The 11,361-nt window shown below is 37.0% G+C and overlaps 1 pseudogene; it reads right to left on the bottom strand.

Moving 5' to 3' along the window:
• Positions 1 to 9,727: 9,727 nt before the first annotated feature.
• Positions 9,728 to 10,541, bottom strand: LOC102005039 (annotated as a pseudogene).
• Positions 10,542 to 11,361: the final 820 nt, after the last annotated feature.

Below are 11,361 nucleotides of genomic sequence, written 5' to 3'. Positions count from 1 at the left end.
ATAAATGTTTAAACTTCTGAATTTCTATGTAGATTCCCTTTATGGACTTTAATTATTTTCTAAAGTGGTTACACATGTTTTTATTTTGTTTAGTCCTTCTATCTTTTAGGTTAGTGTCTTATTTACTCTTTGATACTTTTAAATAATTGGCTCTGTGTCTTATTACGGTACTTAAGTCTCCTGTGAGCTTGCCAAAGGTCTTGTCAAATTGTTTTTGCTGTCTTCCCTGATATGATTTTGCATAATTTGGGTGTGAAGCTTTCGTTGCCTTCCCTTCAACATCCCATGGATCAGCTCTGGAGGAGCTGGGAGTTTGGGGACATGTTTTATTGACTCATCATCTCATGGTCCTGATTTTTATGGATTTGTTTATTTAGTTGTGTTAAGATTTATAGGTTACTTATAGTGGAAAATTTTCTTTCTAGTATGGAGATATTTGCAGTTAATATGTACTTTTTAATAAATGACATTAAATAGTATCCTTGAAAAGCCAAAATCTATGCTGCTATGGGGTCATTAACAATACTGTCACACATTCTTGAAGAACAAGGTATTGGGCTAAATATGCAACCTACCATCTCAAGTAAAATGGAGATGGTTATATCCTGGGACACAGGGAAGGACAAGTAGTGACCCAACAGAAGAACAGGTTACACTCAAAGGTACATGTGAAGAACAAAGCATTTAGGGGAAGGGATGCGTCTGGATATTCTGGTAACTCACTTGGGGGAATGATTTCTCTTTGGAGTTTACTGGACCAGGTGATACAAGTTATAGTATACTATCAAGTTATTACTTATCCTGGGGCTGGGGATTTAGCTTAGCAGCACAGTTCCTGCCTGGCAAGTACAAGGTCGTGAATTCGATTCCTGGTACTGGAAAAAACAACAACAACAACAACAAAAAAGTTATTACTTATCCCTCAGGGAGGAATGTAGGCCTGACTATTCCATCTTTACCTTGAAGCCTGGTTTTCTTCAGGTGTGCCTTCAGGTATAATTCTAAGGCTTTATTTTCTTTGCTGATTTCCTTAACAGCTCTGTTCCTCTCTGACTATATCTAGCTTATCTGCCTATAATACTATTGCAGTAGAAGAATACAGATAGAAAGTTATCATTGCAAACTAAATTTGTACACTGGTTGCACATATTTTGTGAAGGAGGTAGTTCTTATGTTATACTTAACACAAATCTATTTGCTATTCTATCAGCACATAATTTTCTCTCAGACTCCCAAGGGTACATTCAATTTAGTTATTTTTTTTTCCTGTCTTGATTCTTTTCCTTCACAGTTTTCTTTATCTTTCTTCCTTCTTCTCTGGGCTGAGGACAAATAGTCTCATAAATCCTATATGTAAGCCTTAATTTTTTTCAACTGAAATGATATCTGCATCCCAGCAGTTTAAACTGGCACAGACCTATGGTCCTGACCAAATCCCTCACTACAACTTTTATCCTAATGTATAACTTGTCTTAAACATAATTGTCTCTTCTTTAAACTAATCAAGCAGTTTCCACTGACTGCAGCAAACTTTATTATTGAATCAAAGGCAGCCAAGTTAGGCTACTGTAATGAATGCCATGCACAGGTAAACTCTGCAGTGTCAGCAATGTTTGCTCAATGTTTCCAATTGTTAAAGCAATATAAACAGTGAAATATCTGAATAATGATATAATAGAATGTTAGGACATATGACCAAATTTTCTTCTTATATTTCTCGATGGAAGATTTTACTCACAGGAATTTTTATTTAACTCCAATAGATATGGTAATATTTTTGAATTGTTGCTATCCAGTTGGTTATTTTCCATTGAAATGTACCAAATGTTATGAAAAAATTCAGAGTTTTATGTTTTACCTCAAACTACTTTTGGTGCTTAAACTGGAGAAGAGAGTGGGACTATGACAGGTTACCCACCTGTCACTAATTTAATATATACATACTATGTAAATACATACCAGGAAGGATTTAAGATCTGATTAATTTCTTTGATGTAAATCAACCAAGACAGTCATACTTTTTGCTTTCTCAGGCAATATGTACAAATAAATTTGAAAACTCAAAATTGTTGAAAAATAATTATACTCTAATATAGGAAAAATGGAAGCTCTGTTGAAAAATGGTAAATTAATTTCCATACAAACTGGTTAAAATGAGCCATCATATTCAGGCTTCAATATTTTAAATGTGTCCATTTTAAAAGGCCATTTTAAAAACACTGTAAGTTTTATGTGAATAATTGTAAAAATTGTCAGCTCCTCTAAGGAAAAATGATAAAGATATTTTCATCCCATGAAACTCAACTAGTCTCTCTTCCATGATTAGACTGATCCTCAATCTTTCAGATAACTTTACATAGCACGTGTACTTTTTTTCTTTTAAATGACTATTCTGCTTCTATTTTCTTTCATTCTCACAACCTCTGCAGCAACATAACGTTGGATTTTAATTTATCCTATCTATAACCAAGTTTTAAAATGAAGGCTATTCAATAGGCTTCTGGCTGTGAGATTTCCTTTGCAGCAGACTCTACATATGTTCAAACTATGGTGCTGGCACTAAGCAAGTTTTAGAGGAAGTAATTAACATTTTAAGTCAGTGAAAACTAAACTGGGTGTGACAGCAAACATCTATTTTTTCATAGTCATATCAAGCTTTCAAAACTCTTTGACAACTATTTTAAAGCATGAAAAACATTCTTCAACTAATATGGGAAAATATTTCTCTGATTAACAGGTGTTTAACAAAGTAACTACAGTGGTGCATATCCTCCAAAGCACTGCTTTTGAAACTTGTTCAGATATAGTGCTCTACTTTTGCTATCAAATATTATGAAAGAAGTTCTTTATCACCATGATAAAGAGTCTATAGATATTAAATTTATCAATAGCAGCTTTTGAAATTGGAATAATATTCTGACATGAAGGCCAAGGAGGCACACAGGAGATTCGGACTCAGAAGGCCCATAAAGTGCTGACACCATGGTTAACGTCTGAGCTTTGCCTTGACTTCGTGGAGGTAACAAAAGCATGCAGTCCAGTGCAGCACAAGTCTGGCTCCTGTGTGTGCCCTGAGCTGCCTGGAGACATGGAATCAGGTAGTTCAGGAGCAGCTGATCCTGCAATTCATGTCTGGGCTCTGCCTGTGTCCTGAACTGCCTGGGTACACAGGACCACTGGTCTGTGATTGTGCAACTAGTGCAGCCCGCTTCTGGGTCATACACATTCTCTGAGCTGTAAGGGGACTCTGGATCAGACAGTCTGCCATTGTCTGACATCACACATCATGTCTGAGACCTGAGAGAACGAGGTATACTTCACCATCTGCTGGAAGACCCCAGACTAAGTAGTGCATCTCAGCAGACTCTGCGGAGCAGACCTGATCACCATTCTAAGAATGAACTAGAACACATGCAACAGATTCAAAGAGATATCCAAGAAATTAAAGCTTCCACTGAAAACTGGCAAAACTGCTTGAGTGAAGCCAAAGATAGAATTGCAAATATTGAAAACAGCATGGCAGCTAGCAATTATGAAAGAAAGGATCACTTAAAATCAACAAAGAATCAAAAAAAAAAAATCAATTCAACAGCTGCAAGATGAGGCAAAGAGAAATAATGTAAGACGAACAGGAATCAATGAAACAGCATTAGGCAACACAAATGACATAAAAATAATATTTGCAAAAATAATAGAAAATTTCCCAAGCATAGAAACAGAATCTGATATATCATAAATGAGGCATACAGAACTCCAACTAGTCATAATGAAAATAAAATTAAACCCAAACATATAATAAGTAAGATCTCAGATATTCAGCAAAAGAGCAGAATATTAAAAGCTATGAGAGAAAACAAACAGATCACCTATAAAGGAAAGCCCATCAGAATCACGGCACACTTCTCAACACAAACCTTCCAATCGAGAAGAGCTTGGAGTGAAGTATTACAGGTTCTGAGACAAAAACCTTCAAATTGAGATTGATATATCCTGACAAACTATCCTTCAAATTTAAAGAAGAAATAAAATATTTTCATGACGAAGAACAGCTAAAGAACTTCATGAGTGCCAAAGCACCCTTACAAAGAGTACTAAAACATATGCTAGACAGAAAAAAAAATGACCATAATTTCAAGAACAAAAATAGAAAGGAATCCTCAAGCAGAGTAAGCAATTAAACAGGTAGGAAAAAGTAGGAAATCAACTGCAATTAACTAACATGACACTGATAAGTCAACACATATCAGTTATAACCATTAATTTAAATAGTCTCAATTCATCAGTCAAAAGAAACAGACTGGCAGAATGGATTAATAAGCAAAATACAACAATATGATATATATAGGAAACACATTTTACTCAAATGGAAAATCACAGACTGAAAGTGAAAGGATGGAAAAGAATACTCCGTGCAACAGGAATCCAGAAAAAAGCAGGTGTAGATATGTATGCAGACAATGAATACTTCAAACCAAAAAAATCAAAACACATAAAGAAGGGCACTACATACTTGTTAGTGGAAAACTATAAGAGGAAGAGGAAATAATCATAAACCTGTATGCACAAAAATTGGAGCACCTAACTATATAAGAGAAATCTTAACAGACATGAATAACCACGTAATTAATAACATCATTGAAATAAGTGACCTCAACATCCCTTTGACAAAAAGACAAAGTCAACTAGGTGAAAAATCAGAAAAGAAATAACAGATCTGAAACAAATCTGTAAACATTCCACTTCACAATATCAGAATACACATTTTTCTCATCTGAACATGGGACTTTCTCTAAAATAGACCACACTGTAGCCCATAGAGCATACCTACCTAAATGCAAAAGAATTACAATTATTCCATGCATATTATCTGACCACAGTGCAATGAAATTGGAATTTAATGACCAAAACAACTACAAAAACTCTATAAACACTTGGAAATTAAAGAACAACCTACTGAAAAATCAATGAGTCATAGAAGAAATTTAAAAATATCTACAAAAAACAAAAATGTAAACACAACTTACTGGACTCTGTGGGGTGCAATGAAAGCAGTTCTCAGAGGAAAATTTATAGTGGTAAACTCACATATAAGGAAGACAGAAAGAGAAAGAATAAATAACCTAATGCTGCACCTCAAACATTTAGAATAAGAGCAAGCCAAGCCAAAAGCCCAAAGAAGGAAGGAGATTATAAAGATCAAGCAGAAATTAATGCAATTGAGATGAAGAAAACACTCTAAAAAATGAATCAAAGAGTTAGTTCTTTTAAAGAACAACTAAAATCAATAAAGCCATAGCCAACCTTATCAAAAACAAAAATAAAAAAACTCAAATTCATGCAAAAAGGAATGAAAAGAATGAAATCACTACAGATCTACAGAAATTCAAATGATCATTAAAACCTACCTTAAAAATCTTGACTCCAATAGGATAAAAATCTCAGAAGAAATGCACAGATTCCTAGATATGTATGAATTACCAAAGTTGAATTGAGAAGATATAAAAATCCTGAAAAATTCAATATCACTGAATGAGATTGAAAATGTCACTAAAATCTTACCAACAAAGGAAAGCCCAGGCCCTGATGGATTCACAACAGAATTCTACAAGAAATTCAGAGACTTAATACCAACATTTCTCAAACCCTTCAATGAAATTGAAAAGGAATCATTTCTCCCTAACTGATATCTGGAGGCAAGAAGAGTTGGAGTGAAGTACATCAGGTACTGAAAGAAAATAGCTCCCAACCCAGACTGATGTACCCTGCAAAGCTATCTTTCAAATTTAATGGAGAAATAAAATATTTTCATGATAAAGAACAACTGAAGAAATTCATGAGCACACAATCAATCTTACAAAGAGTACTAAAAGACACACAAGAAAGAGATAAAAACAGACTGCAACTTCAAGAATAACAACAGAAAGGAACCAACAAGCAGAGCAAGCAATTAAACAGAGGGAAAAAGGAGGATTCAACAGCAGGAAAGTAGCATGACAAAGATTAGCCAATACATTGACAAAGATTCAACAGCAGGAAAGTAGCATGACAAAGATTATACCACCAATGTAAATGGTCTCAGTGCACCAACCAAAAGAAGCAGACTTGCAGAGTGGATTAGGAAACAAAACCCAACTATATGCTGTATACAACACATTTAACTTAAAAGGAAATTCAAAGACTGAAAATTAAAGGTTGGAAAACAATACACAATGTGACAGAAATCCAGAAGAAAGTGGGTGTAGCTATTCTGTTTGCATACAACGTGAACTTCAAGCCAAGAACAATCAAAAGAGATTAAGAAAGTCACTGCATATTTGTGAAGGGGAAGCTTCAAGAGGTAGAGATAACAATTGTAAACATCTATGCACCAAATATAGGAGCACCCACCTATATAAGATAAATTCTAACAGTCATGAAAAATGAAATAAGTAGCAACACAATCATAACAGGAGACTTTAACACACCATTGTCACAAAGAGATAGATCAAATAGACAAAACCTTGGGAAAGAAATAACAGAACTTAACCAAGCATGTGAACATATGGACTTAGTAGACCTTTACAGAGTGTTCCACCCAACAGCATCAGAATACACATTCTTCTCAGATGCACATGGGACATTCTCTAAAATCGACCATGTACTAGTCCATAGAACATATTTAAGTAAATGCAAAAGAATTGAAATTATCCCATGTATACTATCAGACCATAGTGCAATGAAATTGGAAATTAAGGCAAAAGAAAATACAGAAGCTCTATAAACATTTGGAATTAAATAACATCCTCCTGAACAAAGAATGTGTCACGGATGAAATCAAAGTAGAGATTAAACTATTTACAAACAAACGAAAATGGACATACAACTTACAGGAACCTGTGGGATGCAATAAAGCCATCCTCAGAGGGAAATTTATAGCGGTGAACTCCCACCTCAGGAAAATAGAACAAGCACAAATTAACAATATTATGCTACAACTCAAGTTTCTAGAAAAAGAAGAGCAAGTCAAACACAGAGCCCCAAAAGGTAGGAAATTATAAAGCTGAGAGAAGAAATTAACACAACAGAGACTAAAAAAAAATACAAAGAATTAATGAATCAAAGAGTTGGTTGTTTGGAAGAATAAATGAAATAGATAAACCTCTAGCCAAACTTATCAAAAAAAGGAAAGAAAAAAACGAAATAAATGCAATAAGGAAAGAAGCGGGTGAAATCACTACAAATCCTGAAGAAATTCAGAAAATCATCAATACCTACTTTGAAAATCTTTACTCCCATAGGATGGAAAACTCATAGGAAATGGACAGATTTCTAGATATACATGAATTACCAAAGCTGAAAGAAGAAGATATAAAAACCCTGAATAACTTATTATCAGCCAGTGAAATTAATGTAATGAAAAACTTGCCAATGAAGAAAAGCCCGTGTCCTGATGGATTCACATTTGAATTCTACAAGCAATTTAGGAAAGATTTAACACCAATTCTTCTGAAACTCTTTAATGAAATTATGGGACCACAGAGGAAAATGATTATACAGTGTAATGTGCCTAAGGAGAGTCACCAGGAGAAAACAGTCTCCTAAGCTTTCAAAGAAAGCAACTTGGTCAAGCAATGGCTGTAACTCATCCAGATGGCTGGCACTGACAAAGGTACTAAGAGGCAATGCACATGATTTCAAGGTAAATCCTGAGGAGAGTTAATTGGCCTTGATAGGAAAAAAATTAATTTTAATTATACAGGTCTCACTTTAACTTGGTCTTGAGCAACCAACAGAAAAATATAACTACAAGCTATTAGGTATAATAATAATAATAATAAGGTGTTCCAGTTCAATTAATAACATGGGACAAGGTTATGTTTGTATATTGACAAGTTATCAACCATCATTGTAGTTGCCATCCTGGAACATGGTGCCATAAAAACAGAGATCTTCAAACCCGTGGTAAAGCCTGCTGCCAATAGACCTGTCGTGGATTCTACAATGGACTGATTCTATTAACATGTTTGTGTCTTCTACTTCTTTCCTGACAATGCTAGTCATACTTCAGCTGCTACAGTAGGAAAGATCTCCGGCCTGACAAAAAAAAGAGAACATCTCTACAACTACACCCTCAAGCGCCCTCGGATGGACTTTATTGGACCTAGGAGGCCGTACTTGCTTCCCTACACCTTCCTTGTGCCCAACAAGCTGTGGTGTTCATTTTTCCGATATGTAAGATGACAAACTCCCATTTTGGAGCCCAGGCTGCCATTGTATGACACACTTTGTATTTCTTAGGAAGAAAAACATGTCATAGAGGGGGGAATGTAGGGGACAATGAATCTTAGCATACTATTTTAGATAAAATAGTTTGCTAAAAAGCCTGCATGGTGCCTCAGGAAGCCTCCCGGGACAGTGCAAGAGCTAATTCCCCAGATCAACACTGCCCAGGAATGTCTCCCCAAGATAAGGGGGCACCTAGGCCTAGGTGACCCTCCGTGACCCTGCCTGTGTAGTGCCATCTCCTGGCCCTAGGTAAACATTGTAACCCTAAAGGAATGCATAGGTTGTAAGAAAGGAGATAATAGGGGGAAACATCTATCACGGTTTGACATGCGACCTGCAACTGACCTGGGGTCCAACAGGATGAGAGAAACACCATATGCCCAATGGGGTTAGAGAATGTAACACCCCAATCTGTTGTCAATGGAAACCAAAATGTATATAAGGGGAAACAAAGTTAGCCATGCTCCCGCTTCCAGATTGGCAAAGGAAGTGAGGGTGGATAGCTTCAAATTAAACTCTGATTTTGTTCTCACTGGCGATTGGTGTCTCTTGTGGAATGTTTGGGACAAACGGGAATTTTCTGCCATAACACTCCTTGCTCTATTTTTTTGTTTTGTTTTGTTTTTTCTGAAATCAGAATTTCCTCCCAATAACTGTGGTTCTGTTTTTGGAAGAAAGTTACAGGTACATGTTTACAGACCCATGCAATCCATGGGGCAGCAAGGCTGGCCCAGAAGTGCTGACATAGATTGGAGACCTGTTCCAGGAGCTCATGACCCTTCAGAGTTTTGTAAAGCACAAAAGGAATCTCCAACTCTGTAATTTCATCCACATTTTTCCTTCCTCCAATCCCACACAGAATATTTAACTCTGGTGTGCACTCTTGCGTTTGTTGCAGGAGCAACGATGAAAGCAATAGAGTAATCTTAGCATGTCTAGGATGAAGTTGTTCCTTTGTGATAAATTCTCTCATTCCAAATGCAAGCCCTAATTGTGGGCTCTCTAGATCTCCTGGACAAAACCACACGTCCTTGGCAAGATGTCTCTCTCCTTAATCTCTTATTTGTTTTGAAAGGACACTGCATCTTTGAATTTGCAGAATTAATCTTTGCTTCTTAAAACAATAGATGGAAAAATATAGGGAAAAGACATTTCTTCTCCAGATGTCATCCTTATGCAGATGACAGCTTATAGCTTATTGTTAATTATGTACAAAATTTCTTGTCTTCTAAAAATTCATAGCAGCCCATAAAATAACTGTGGGAAAGTATCCCTTCTTTGAACTTATGGCTCTCTGTTGTTAGCTATGCCTGTATGAAGAATATACAACTATTCAGAAAGTTGTCTAGACAAAGGAGAAACTGATATATTGTCCATCTGTGGTCCCAATGGCTATGGCACCTTTCCTTGGCATCTGGTTGAGACAGCAACATCAGAGTCTCCACTAATCTCATGGGGCCCTTCAGTGCATAGTGCTGACTAATACTGATTTTTTTTTTTTGTTTCTCTTGGACTTTTCTGCTGCTGCTCTTTGTCTCTGTTTTCTCATTGTTCTGGAGTGTCCCCTGCAGATCTTTGTTCTCAGCAACTGCTTCTTTCTTCTTTATTCAGTTTTTTTCATCTCCTCTCTCTTCCTTTTATTCCTCATTCTCCCTTCAGACACTTCTTTGTCTGCACTGTACACTTTCTTCTTTCAATTGTAGGTAAACACATGTTTCCCTTTGCTGAAGAGTGCTGAATTATCTCTTAGACATGAGTTTCAGATCCTCTTCTGAAGCCACACATTTTTCCCTTCTTCGTGCATGGACTCCAAGGACTCCATTCACTGGCCTCACAGTGTACAATGTTGATGTGCTCCATGGTGTGGTTATTGGCTTCCAGCCCTTCTGGGCAACTGTCAAAGCACTTCCCAAGGTGCAAGTAAAACCCACTTTTACACTTTGTGCAGAAGTTTTTATTAAAGCAGGTATCACAGTTAATTTTACATTTTATACACTTATTTATATGTGAATATCGAGTTCCATATATCCATTTGGACATGAAGAGAGACACACTACTATCTGCTTCATGCCAATTCTTTGCAGAATAAAAACTAGTTTGGGTTTACACGACAGACACCCATTGTAATCAGAACACATCACACAGCCTCCTTGGCAGCCTTGGCTGACGTTGGGATGCATTCTGCACTGATGCTTTCCCCAGGCAGTGTTCTGGCTGCCAATGTATTCCATAAAGTTCAAAATGATAAAAAATCAAGGGATCAGTTGGAAGTGCATAGTAACCCAGGAAAGGTTCCCTTCTCAGTCTCTTTCTGCTTCTGATTGCTATGGTGTGGAGGTCCAAGGTGGGATGGGGTGGCCAGGTAGACTTCAGGTGTCTCCAACATTGTCCCCAGGCATGCGGGCTACAGGGATGTGGCGTGGGTCAGCAAGACTTCACGCTGTGCCACCAGCCACAGGGGGGGGGGTCGTCACTCTGCAGAAGCAGCAGCGGCCTCAGGGAGCATCTCACGTGGGCGGCCATGCCCCTAGTCTCAGCAGTGGCCCTAGGGGTGAAGGGGTGGGGGAACCATGGCTGGGGCAGCAGAGAGACCCAAGCTGAGGCCAACGAGGCAAGCGGGAGTGCAGGGTGGGCTGTGGGGAGCACCCTACCTGCTATTACTTTTGGAAATATTCTTCTTATGTCATTTGTGTCAACTCCTGCAGTTTTGTTGACACCTATTAGTCTTACCTTTTTCTCTTTGCTTCATCTTGCACTGGTTTAATTGATATTTCAGTGCACTTTGTTATTTTTAAGAGATCTTTCTTTTCACTATTGTTGGCTGCAATGTTAGCTTCAAGATCTGAAAGTCTATCTTCAGCATCATTCAAGTAGTTTTTTCAGCTTTTGATGGAAGTTTTGATTTCCTGGATATCTCTTTCAATCTGTTTCTTGCATTCTAGTTCTTTTTTGCATTGTTCATTTAATGGTTTCAGTGTTTTCCTATACTTGTCTATTGTTTTATATATGTCTTCTTTAGATGTGCTGAGTAGTTTTTTCACTATTCATGCCATTTTTGTTTTTACTTAGGAGTTTATTTCTGATCTGTTATCTTCT

Source organism: Chinchilla lanigera, unplaced genomic scaffold, assembly GCF_000276665.1.
Source record: "Chinchilla lanigera isolate Chin_1 unplaced genomic scaffold, ChiLan1.0 scaffold00078, whole genome shotgun sequence".
Classification (NCBI taxonomy): domain Eukaryota; kingdom Metazoa; phylum Chordata; class Mammalia; order Rodentia; family Chinchillidae; genus Chinchilla; species Chinchilla lanigera.
The sequence above is the reverse complement of the archived record's forward strand: the minus strand, read 5'-3'. Positions and strand labels throughout refer to the sequence as shown.